Genomic DNA, 11,574 nt, shown 5'->3' with positions numbered 1-11,574 from the left:
CCAGAGAAAGCAGGATCTCCCAGTGGCCACACATTTTAATTCCACATCCCATTCCCATTCTGATATGTCTATCCACGGCCTCCTCTACTGTAAAGATGAAGCCACACTCAGGTTGGAGGAACAACACCTTATATTCCGCCTGGGTAGCCTCCAACCTGATGGCATGAACATCAACTTCTCTAACTTCCGCTAAGGCCCCACCTCCCCCTCGTACCCCATCTGTTACTTATTTTTATGCACACATTCTTTCTCTCACTCTACTTTTTCTCCCTCTGTCCCTCAGAATATACCTCTTGCCCATCCTCTGGGTCACCCCCCCCCCCGTCTTTCTTCCCGGACCTGCTGTCCCATGATCCTCTCGTATTCCCTTTTGCCTATCACCTATCCAGCTCTTGGCTCCATCCCTCCCCCTCCTGTCTTCTCCTATCATTTTGGATCTCCCCCTCCCCCTCCAACTTTCAAATCCCTTACTCACTCTTCCTTCAGTTAGTCCTGACGAAGGGTCTCGGCCCGAAATGTCGACTGCACCTCTTCCTACAGATGCTGCCTGGCCTGCTGCGTTCACCAGCAACTTTGATGTGTGTTGCTTCAGTGGAAAAAACCTGCTTGCATTTACCCTATCTATACCTGTATACCTCTATCAAATCTCTCCTCAATCTTCTATGTTCCAAGGAATAAACTCCTAACCTGTTCAATCTTTCCTTATAACTCAGGTGCTCCAGTCCCAGCAACATCCCTGTAAATTTTCTCTCTATTCTTTCAAACTTAGTTACTCTTTCCTGTAGGTAGGTGACCAAAACTGCACACAATACTCCAAATTAGGCCTCACCAAGATCTTATAAAACTTCAATATAACATCCCATCTCCTGTACTCAATACTTCAATTTATGAAGGCCAATGTGCCAAAAGCTTTCTTTACGGCTCTATCTACCTGTGATGCCACTTTCAATAAATTATGCACCTGTATTCCCAAATCCCTTTGTTCTACAGCACTCCTCTGTGCCCTACCATTCACTGTGTAAGGTCTACCCTGGTTGATCCTGACAAATGCAACACCTCACTTGTCTGCATGAAATTCCATCTTCCATTTTTCAGCCTATTTTTCTAGCTGGTCCAGATCCTGCAGCAAGCATTATAGTCTTCCTCGCTGTCCACTATATTATAAGACTGTGGATGGTGAGGAATACCACTAATAACAATGAATCTAGTTTCTGCATCTCATCTGACTCCCTGTAATTGTGGTGTATTTCTTCACTAACTGCTGACGTGTCTAGTTGAGCTGCAGCCTCGCAGTTCCGGTGACTGGATTCAGTTTTGCCCTCTGGTGGCTGGTCTGTGTGGAGTTTGCTTTCTCTTCCTGTGACCATTTCTTTAAGGCACTCTGATTTCCTCCCACATCCCAAAGGTATGCTGACTGGTACATTCACTGACTGCTGTAAGTTGCCCCAAGTATGCAAGTGAGTGGTAGAATCCAGAGAGGAGTGGCGGGAATGTGGAGAGAATGAAATTAGTTAGTGGAGGATTCGTGTGAAAATAGGAGCATGGTTGGCATGGACTCAGTAAGCCAAAGGACCTGTTTCTGAGCTACATTTCTCTATGACTCTATAACCTCATTCCAAATCTCCAAGTTTATCGATGTACAAAGTATGTGAAGTAAAAGAAAGTGCATTCTCAATCCAAAATTTGGATTACTTAATTTTAGATTATGAGGACACGTAGTCCTCTTTTATTGTCATTTAGTAATGCATGCATTAAAAAATGATACATTATTTCCTCCGGTGTGATATCACAAAACACAGGGCAGACCAAGACTGAAAAAAACTGACAAAACCACATAATTATAACATATAGTTACAACAGTGCAACAATACCATAACTTGATGAAGAAGTCCATGAGCACAGTAAAAGTTCAAAGTCTCTCAAATATCCCACATCTCACACAGACGGAGAGAAGGAAGAAAAACTCTCCCTGCCATACCCGACCACAGTCCGACTCTGAGTCATCCGAAAACTTCGAGCCTCTGATCAGCTCTCCAACACCGAGTACTGAGCGCCATCTCTATCCGAATGATTCGACCTCCTTCTCGGTCGACAACAGCAGGCAAAGCCGGGGATTTTGAGGCCTACACTCCGAAAGATTCCCGACCGCGCAGTAACGACAACGGCGAACAAGCGTTTCAGAAATTTTTCCAGATGTTCCTCTGTGCTTTCATGTCCATCTTCATCAAATCAGAATTGTCCACGGCCCCTATTTTAACAGATACGATATCATTTTTCATCAGAGGGCTGCACACGCGTAGCACGCTGCTTCTCTTCTCCTCCGGAGCAAAATATTTTAATTACATGTGGTTGGACAAGAATTGCAGTTCACAATTGCATTTCACTGCTTAGAGAAGCATTAACATTTTAAATGTGATGTGATGAGCCCTGTCATCCCCACCGTCGAGGCCATCTTTGAAAGGTAGTGCCTCAAGAAGGTGTCATTGTTCATTGAGACACCTCACCATCCAGGACACACCCTCTTCTCATTACTACCATCAGAGAGGAAGTACAGGAGCCTAAAGACGCATCCACCATCAAATTTCTGAATAGTCCATGAACATTACCACTCTATTTTGCTCTCATTTTGCACTTTTTATTTATTTTTTAATTCTTTAAAATTGGAATTTGTAGTAAATTTTTATCTATTCCACTGTACTGCAGCCGCAAAACAACAAATTTCACGACGTGTCAGTGATAATAAGCCTGATTCTCAGTTATTCGAATGTCCTGATCCAAAGGGTATCTTGGTGCCAAGAGATGTACTGCAGGACAGTTCATAAAATAATGAGAGATGCCGTTACATCCGAAGGTTTCATATTGGGAAGAAACGTAGTTGTTCGACTGTCCGTTTAATTGTTAAAGGAAATTTATCTTTAACGGACAATTCACCCCCTTTGAGGGTTTTACTGCAGCCATCCCAGTTATGATTATTTTCAGTTGTTTCCTCATAAGCAGCAAGGTCACCATGTAGACCGTGACCATAATGGGCTCATGCTATATTCAGATTTTTTCCTAATTCAGTACTGTGCAAAAGTCTTAGGCACATATAGATAGCTAGGGCACCTAAGACTTTTGCACAGTACTGTATTTGTCAACGTGGAGCAGAGAGCAAGTTTATAAATCTGGCGGGAGCAAAGGATGTTTGGAATGGTGAGGGTGGAGCACCTTAGGAGGGATGCGGGATGTGTGGAAGAGGAGGAGTACCAGGGCAGGGGGAGAGTAGCGTAGATACAGACACACCCAGCCCTGAGACACCAGGCATGGTAATTTGGTTCCAAACAATTGGTTTATTGATCATTACAGAATGTCCCTCTGGTGCTCCCGCGCCCTCCCCGCTCCCTCCCCTCTCCCTTCCCCTTTTCCCAACCATGATTCCCCTCTCCCTGCCCCCTTCCCACTCTTAGACCACAATAGAGACCCATACCAGAATCAGGTTTATCATCACTTATATATGTCATAATTTTTTGCGGCAACAGTACAGTGCAATACATAACATTACTACAGTACTGTGCCAACTGCCGATGGGACATCAACCATCTTGACCTCAGCACTCCTCCCTCCAATTCCAAGCTCACCTTTTCCAAACGCTCTACTCTCCACTCCCTCTCCCTCTGCACTAATCCCATCGCCTCCCTCTGGTGCTCCTCCTCCCTTTTCTTTCTTCCATGGTCTTCTGTCCTCTCCTATTGGATTCCCCCCTTCTCCAGCCCTGTATCTCTTTCACCAATCAACTTCCCAGCTCTTTACTTAACCCCTCCCCCTCCTGGTTTCACCTATCACCTTGTGTTTCTCCCTCCCCTCCTCCCACCTTTGAAATCTACTCCTCATCCTTTTTTTCTCCAGTCCTGCCGAAGGGTCTCGGCCCGAAACGTCGGCTGTACTTTTTTCCATAGATGCTGCCTGGCCTGCTGAGTTCCTCCAGCATTTTATGTGTGTGGCTCGGATTTCCTGCATCTGCAGATTTTCTCTCATTTGTGATTGAATTAAAAATATGTTGGTTTGTTTATAGAAATAACATCCAATAGTCTAGATATCTGTCAGTCCAGTACCACCGAAGTCCTGGGCATGTCAGATTACTGGACTTTTGCAGAGATCAGGAATCCCATATGAATAAACTGAAACTGAGTTAATTAATATTCAACTCTCATCTGTAACAAATACAGATCATGCCACTGTACATGCTGAAATAGTAACAAATGAATTCGCACATGACAGCACAATACAAAATGGAGAACACACCAGAGATAATGCAAGCGGTCTGCTGGACAACAGCATCATACACAATACCTACTGGTTCTGTGCATGCATAATCACATTTGTGCACACTAGTTTGCATGCAGTTTGAATTAACCTGGTGAGCAATTCCCAAAAGTGCATAATTTTCATTTTTGCTCCTGTTCCCTCTCCTTTATGGTATCTCCTCCCTGGCCTAGTGTGAGATATTGTACCTCTCTCTGAGTTGGAGAAACTTGGAATCACAGATAGAATCAAACTTACTATCACTGACTTACATGATGTGAAATGTATGTATTGTTTTGCAGTAGGTTACAGCATCCAAGATATGCAGTAACCCCAGCAACCCAGATGTGTTTGTGTGGAGGTTGTAGATTCACTCTGTAGCCTTGTGGGTTTGCCCTGGATGCTCCATTTTCCTCCAATACCCCAAAAATGTACAGTTTGAAGCTTAATTGGCAACTGCAAATAACAATTAGTGAGTGAGAGTCAAGAGGGGAATTGATGGGGAAAGTGGGGAGTACGAGATGGGCAAGAGTAAGATGAATGTTAAAATGGTCAGTGTGGACTTGGCAGGGGTCAAAGCATCTGTTTCAATAGTGTCTTTCTGTGTATCTCTGAGACTAAGACTCTGTGGCTCTAAAAAAGAGCCATCCAGCTCATTGTGTTTCCCACAGCCCTGTAGGTACCTTCCTTTTGAATGTTTCCCCAGGACTGAGTTTACCAAGGATGCAGCCTAAGAGCTCAGCTTGCCTTCGGAGGAACGAGATTTCGTGGTTCTGGAGGGTGGGGGGATCGGAGGTCAGTGACCGGGCAGGAGATCAGTGTGTCGTGGTAGATGGAAGATCTAAGGCTGTGTGCCCAGAGACCCGAGATCTTTGGGCACAGAGCTTGGAAAAGGCGACGCAATGGACTTTTAACACCGTAAACCAGCGAGTTGTTTGTTATGTCTCCCCTCTCGCTGTGAAACGGAGACATCTCTTTCTCCCTTAATAGGGGGAGAGAGAGAGCCTGTGGTATGTTGAATACCGGGTGAACGAATAGTCTTTGGGGTACTGCAAGTCTGTGTCTTTGCTATTGCTTTGCTGCACGCTTGAGTGCTTGGCGATAGGTGCCGATGCTTTTTTTTGCTGGTGGGGGGAGAGGGGATCGTTGCTTTGCTGCTGCTTACGCGTGGGAGGGAGAGGGAAGCTGGGGAGAATCTGGGGTTCTAACATTTAACTGTCATTCATTCTTTTGGGCACTCCTCTGTTTTCGTGGATGGTTGTGAAGAAAAAGCATTTCAGGATGTATATTGTATACATTTCTCTGACATTAAATGTACCTTTGAAACCTTTGAACCTTCACTGGATCCCAGATACTCTCCATTCAGGGTGCAAAGAATTCTACATTCAGCACAAGAAATTAGATTTTATTGCACATAAATAAGGCAAGCACTCCTGATGAAAGTTCATAAAATAATGAGAGGCAGGATGGAGTAGACAGCCAAGATTGGAATGTGTATCACTAGAGGGCATACATTTCAGGTGGCGGGGGGGGGGGGGGGAGTTCAAAGGAAATACATAGATCAAGATTTTTTTTTACACAAAGAGTGGTGAGTGCTTAGAATGTGTAGATGCTAAAGAGGCTTTTGGATAGGCACATGACTATGGAGAGAATGGAAGGATATGGACCATGTGCAGAGAGAAGGTATTAGGTGTCATTAGCTTAATTAGTTTGGCACATCATGGGCCAGAGGGCCTGTTCCTGTGGTGTTCTGTTTCACTGTCTCAGAAAAATGAAGGAATGGGGACAAGCGGTCTTCAGTGTTCAGCTTGCAGGTTGTCTTCTGAGTTTCTTATAGCATGCATGTACACTTCAGCTATTGAGCAAGCATGTTGATCAGCTTTTCCTCAATTCATCCCAATATCTAAGTAGGGTTCAAATGGACCATCTGTCACCTAAATAAGCCCAAGTAAGGATTACACTGAGTCCAATTCATGAACATCTGTGGTGAAAAATTCACTGCAGTTGGTCAAAAATAATTAATTATTTCATTGTAGATTTTCAATTAGTTTTTCGATCAAACTTCTCTATATTTGATTTTAATGTTTAAAGGGCGTAGCTATCCTTAAAAGAAACGTGTTTCTAGTTGGCGGTTTCAAAAGTGGATTTAAGGGCGGTGATTCATGTCAGACCAGCATTGATGTCAGATCAACAAGCATAAGCGAGCATCCTAGTCTCTCACCCAACTGCTGTTCCTCACAATGAAATTTCCACAGTCAATGTTGGCAGACTGTTTGATTGAAGGACTGGTACTACTGGCAATTCCAGTGATGTTCTTCTCTAAGACCCAGTGATGTTTGTCATCTATATCAATGATTTGAATGAGAATGTGCAAGACAAGGTTAATAAGTCTGCAGATGGCACTAAAATAGTGGTGTCCTTGACAGTGAAGGCACTTACCAGGGTTTACCAAGGGATCTTCAGCAGCTGGATAAATGGGCCAAGGAACAGCAAATGGAGCTCAATTTGGATAAGTGCAAGCTGTTGCATTTTGGAAAGATGAATGAGGGTAGGACTTTCACAGTGAGCAGTAGGACCCTGAGAGTTTTTTTAGAACAGAGAGACCTATGAGTACACCCATATGTTCCCTGAAAGTTGCATCATCAGCACAGAGTGAAACATGCTATCTTTTTCTCAGGAACTAGAGGTTTTAAGGTGAGAGGACAGAGAGATTTAATAGGAGTGTGAGGGGCAACTTTTTCATCCAGAGTGTGGTCAGTATATAGAATGAGCTGCCAGAGGAAGCAGTTGAGGCAGGTATATTAATAACATTTAAAATATACTTGGACAGGTACATGGATAGGAATGATTTATTTAGAGGGATCTAGACCAAATGTGGGCAAGTGGAGCTAAGTTAGATGGGAATCCTGGTCAGTATGGACCAGTTGGGCTGAAGGGTTTTTTCCCATGCTGTGTCACTCTATGACTCTAGAAACAAAATGGGGTAGGCGATTCAGCCCATTAGACTTATTGGACCTGCTGTGTTCCTCCAGAAGTTTATTTTCAGCACCAGACTCCAACATCTGCAGTCTCTTGTGTCTCCAAAGCTGTTCTGTTATTGCACCATTAACAGCAGAATTAGGCCATTCAGCCCAATTAGTTTGATCCATTATTCAATCATGGCTGATTTACTTTTCCTCTCAATGCCATTCTTCTGCCTTCTCCCTGTGACCTATGATGTCCAAGAACTTTTCAATCTCCACTTTAAATATACCCAATGACCTGCCTTCCACAGCCAACTGTGGCAATAAATTCCACACATTCACCACCCTGACTAAATAAATTCCTTCTCATCTCCATTCTAAAGAAATATCCATCTATTCTAAGGCTGTGCCCTCTGGCCCTAGTCTTTCCCACTATTGGAAACATCCTCTATGTCCACTTTGTGTCGGCCTTTCAATATTCAGTAGGTTTCAGTGAGATTCTCCCCCTCCCATTCTTTTAAATTCCTGCGAGTACAGGCCCAGAACCATCAAACACTTCATACATTAACCCTTTCATCCCCAAGATCATTCTCATAAACCTCTGCTGGACCCTCTCAAATGCCAGCCCATCCTTTCTTAGATAAGGAGCCCAAAACTGCTTACAGTACTCAAAATGTGGTCTGATTAATGTCTTATAATGTCATGTCAGAAGATTCAGTCAGAAGATCCTGTGGCTTAAGCCCACTTTGTCACCTGATTCCCATATCTTCTCACTCCCAAATCTAAAATTCAGACTTTATCCCAGTTGAAGTGTGGTTCATGTTTAAATAACCATTCATGTGTTTTTATTTTAATCCCAGTGACGAGATAGGCAAGGTGGAAATGATTGACTAATTATCCTGCCAGTCAAGATTGACAGCAGAGTGATGTAGGTGACATGGAGACACAAGAGACAGTAGATGCCAGAACCTGGAGCAATAAACAATCTGCTGGAGGAAGTCAGCAGGTCAAGCAGCATCTGTGGGGGGAAGGGGTGGAAAGGAACTGGCAACATTTTAAGCCATTTCCAACACCATCTCCCACCCTCTGCTGATGCTACATGACCCACTGAGTTCAAAGTTCAAAGTAAATTTATTATCGAAGTATGTATCTGTCACTATATGCTACCTCGAGGTTCATTTTCTTGTGGGTGTTCACAATAGAACAAAGAAATAAAATAGAAACAAAGAAAAAGTACACACGAAGACTGACAACCAACCAATGTGCAAAAGAAGACAAACTGTGCAAATACAAAATACATAAATAAATAGTGCTGAGAGCGTGAATTATAGAGTCCTAGAAAGAGAGTCCATAGGTTATGGAATCAGTTCAGTGATATAGTGAATGAAGTTATCCATGCTGGTTCAGGAGCCTGATGGTTGAAGGGTAATAACTGTTCCTAAACGTTGTGGTGTGGAACCTAAGGCTCCTGTACCTTCTTCCTAATGGTAGATCCCACCATTGAGGCCATGCTCTCTTCTCACTGCTGCCATTGGGAAGGAAGTACAGAAGGTACAGAAGGAGGTAGACCTGAGGAGAGCTAAGGTAACTTCGACCCCTGTTTCCATCCAGGGGGTCAGTGTGGACATGGTGGAGGATTACAAATACGTGGGGATACGAATTGACAATAAACTGGACTGGTCAAAGAACACTGAGGCTGTCTACAAGAAGGGTCAGAGCCGTCTCTATTTCCTGAGGAGACTGAGGTCCTTTTAACATCTGCCGGACGATGCTAAGGATGTTCTACGAGTCAGTGGTGGCCAGTGCGATCATGTTTGCTGTTGCGTGCTGGGGCAGCAGGCTGAGGGTAGCAGACACCAACAGAATCAACAAACTCATTCGTAAGGCCAGTGATGTTGTGGGGATGGAACTGGACTCTCTGACAGTGGTGTCTGAAAAGAGGATGCTGTCCAAGTTGCATGCCATCTTGGACAATGTCTCCCATCCACTACATAATGGACTGGTTGGGCACAGGAATACATTCAGCCAGAGACTCATTCCTCCGAGATGCAGCACAGAGCGTCATAGGAAGTCATTCCTGCCTGTGGCCATCAAACTTTACAACTCCTCCCTTGGAGGGTCAGACACCCTGAGCCAATAGGCTGGTCCTGGACTTATTTCCTGGCATAATTTACATATTACTATTTAACTATTTATGGTTTTATTACTCTTTGTTATTTATGGTGCAACTGTAACGAAAACCAATTTCCCCCAGGATCAATAAAGTATGACTATGACTAAGCCTCAGGACCCACACCACCAGGTTCAGGAACAGTTTTTACCCCTCAACCATCAGGTTCTTGAATCAGAGGGGATAATTTCACTCACCCCATCATTGAACTGATCCCACTGAACTGGACTCACTTTCAAGGACCTTTCATCTCATGTTCTCGATGTTTATCACTTATTTATTATTATTTTTGTATTTGCACAGTTTGTTGTTTTTTTTTTGCACATTGGTTGTTTGTCCTGTTGGGAGCAGTCTTTCATTGATTCTATTGTGTTTCTCGTGTTTACTGTGACTGCCCACAAGAAAATGAATCTTAGGGTTGCATATGGTGACATATATGTACTTTGATAATAAATTTACTTTGAACTTTGCTTTCTTGTGACAGCGCTCCTTGTAGATGTGTTCAGTGGTGTGGAGGACTTAGCCTGTGATGGACCAGGCTGTAGCCACCACTTCTAGAAGGCTTTTCCATTCTTGGGCATTGGCGTTTCCATACCAGGTTGTGATGCAACCAGGTTGTCCTCCAACAGGTTGCTTGTTGCTGGACACGACAGGTTGATTTTAGTGCACATAAGTTACATCCTCCACTCTCTGCATTTCCCTAAGAAATTGCCTCAGTTTTATTTGCAGAAGTTGTACAGTCTCTCTTTCCTATGCTCTGTAAATTTACTGTTTTCTAGTTGAATTGACTATGTTTGCCGTGTGATAAACTGACTTCTGTGAATCATCTAGCACACCCCACCTCCACCCTCATTATATTTGGGGATTGCTGCGTAACTATCCCAATCCCTTGGGGGCACAGAGAATTTGTACTGAAGACTCTGCATAATGCCAGCCACTGCATTCGCTCACCACAAATGAGAGCTTTTATATAATTAGCTTCAAGAGGACACTGCTGCTGGTTTTTGTTATGTTCTCATGTTATTAACATAACACCTGTAGAGCAAAGGCAAAATGAGAAAAATAAAGTGTAACAAGGCGTTTAATAGAGTTTCTGGTTAAAAATAGTAATTGCAAAGTAGAGGAAACTTCAAGCATGGGTTCACAAGTTAAAATGCAAATCTTTTCAAAGCACACAACGAGGCAATGAATGTTAGTTTGTACCTCAGCACTATAAACAGCCAGGCAGACCCACATCCAGAACTGGTAAGCCAGCAAGTATGTACAGCGAATGTCACACAGAGAAGCTCTTTCATTTCAGAGGAATGTTATGATTCTTGTATAAAAGAAAATAAATTGACCAGCTCTCATCTTTCAGCCTCCTGTCAGGCATCCTCTACCAGTCTGCTGTGTGTGGCTGGGGAGAACGGAGGTAGGAACGGAGGCAGGAAAGATGAATAACTCTATTTAAGTTCCTGTGTTTTGAAGGTGCTGCCTTGCATGTTAATGCAGATAGGAAAAAGGAGATGGATTCACGGGATGTGATTGATGCAGTTGAGCCCCTCGTTCTGGAGGATTCTGTGCTTTGCCTGCTTCGCCGTTTACCCTGAGCCACTGCTGAAGACGGAGTGCGAGCCTGCTTTACCCTGTGAAGGCAGATATTTGAACTTCACTCACTTATGTTCCCTCCCCTCTAATTCTCATGCTGATTTTTCTCTTTTGTCTGCGGGACCTTTGGTAGGAAAGGCCATATGGTTGTTAATTCTCATCTCCTCTTGTGATTGGGTTAAATGAAACCAGTAGCTGCAGAGAACATTCAGCTATCCTAGAGGCACAAGAACACTGGAGCACTGAGTTTTAAGGTGTAACTGTAGCATTTGGAATTAAGTTGCCCGGGAGAGATATTCCGTTCAAGGAGGTCTTTGTTTTGGCTGATTTCCCAACATTTGAACTAACAGCTGGCCTCCAACAACCTCATCTTGTGGGAGAATGCTTCTCGGTGAGTAAGAAAAGGAAGGGGAACTTTAAACACAGGGGATGGTGGAATTTCTGTTTCATCTGGCAGAGCTGTAGCATTGCACAGCTCATGATTGCACAGAGATAGCGACACAGCAGAAAAGTCGAGAAGCCTTTTCAAGTATTAGCAAGGCTGAAGCTGGATTTAATCTCATATACTTGCTA

The sequence above is a fragment of the Mobula hypostoma genome, chromosome X1 (genome assembly GCF_963921235.1).
Source record: "Mobula hypostoma chromosome X1, sMobHyp1.1, whole genome shotgun sequence".
Lineage (NCBI taxonomy): Eukaryota > Metazoa > Chordata > Chondrichthyes > Myliobatiformes > Myliobatidae > Mobula > Mobula hypostoma.
The sequence above is the reverse complement of the archived record's forward strand: the minus strand, read 5'-3'. Positions refer to the sequence as shown.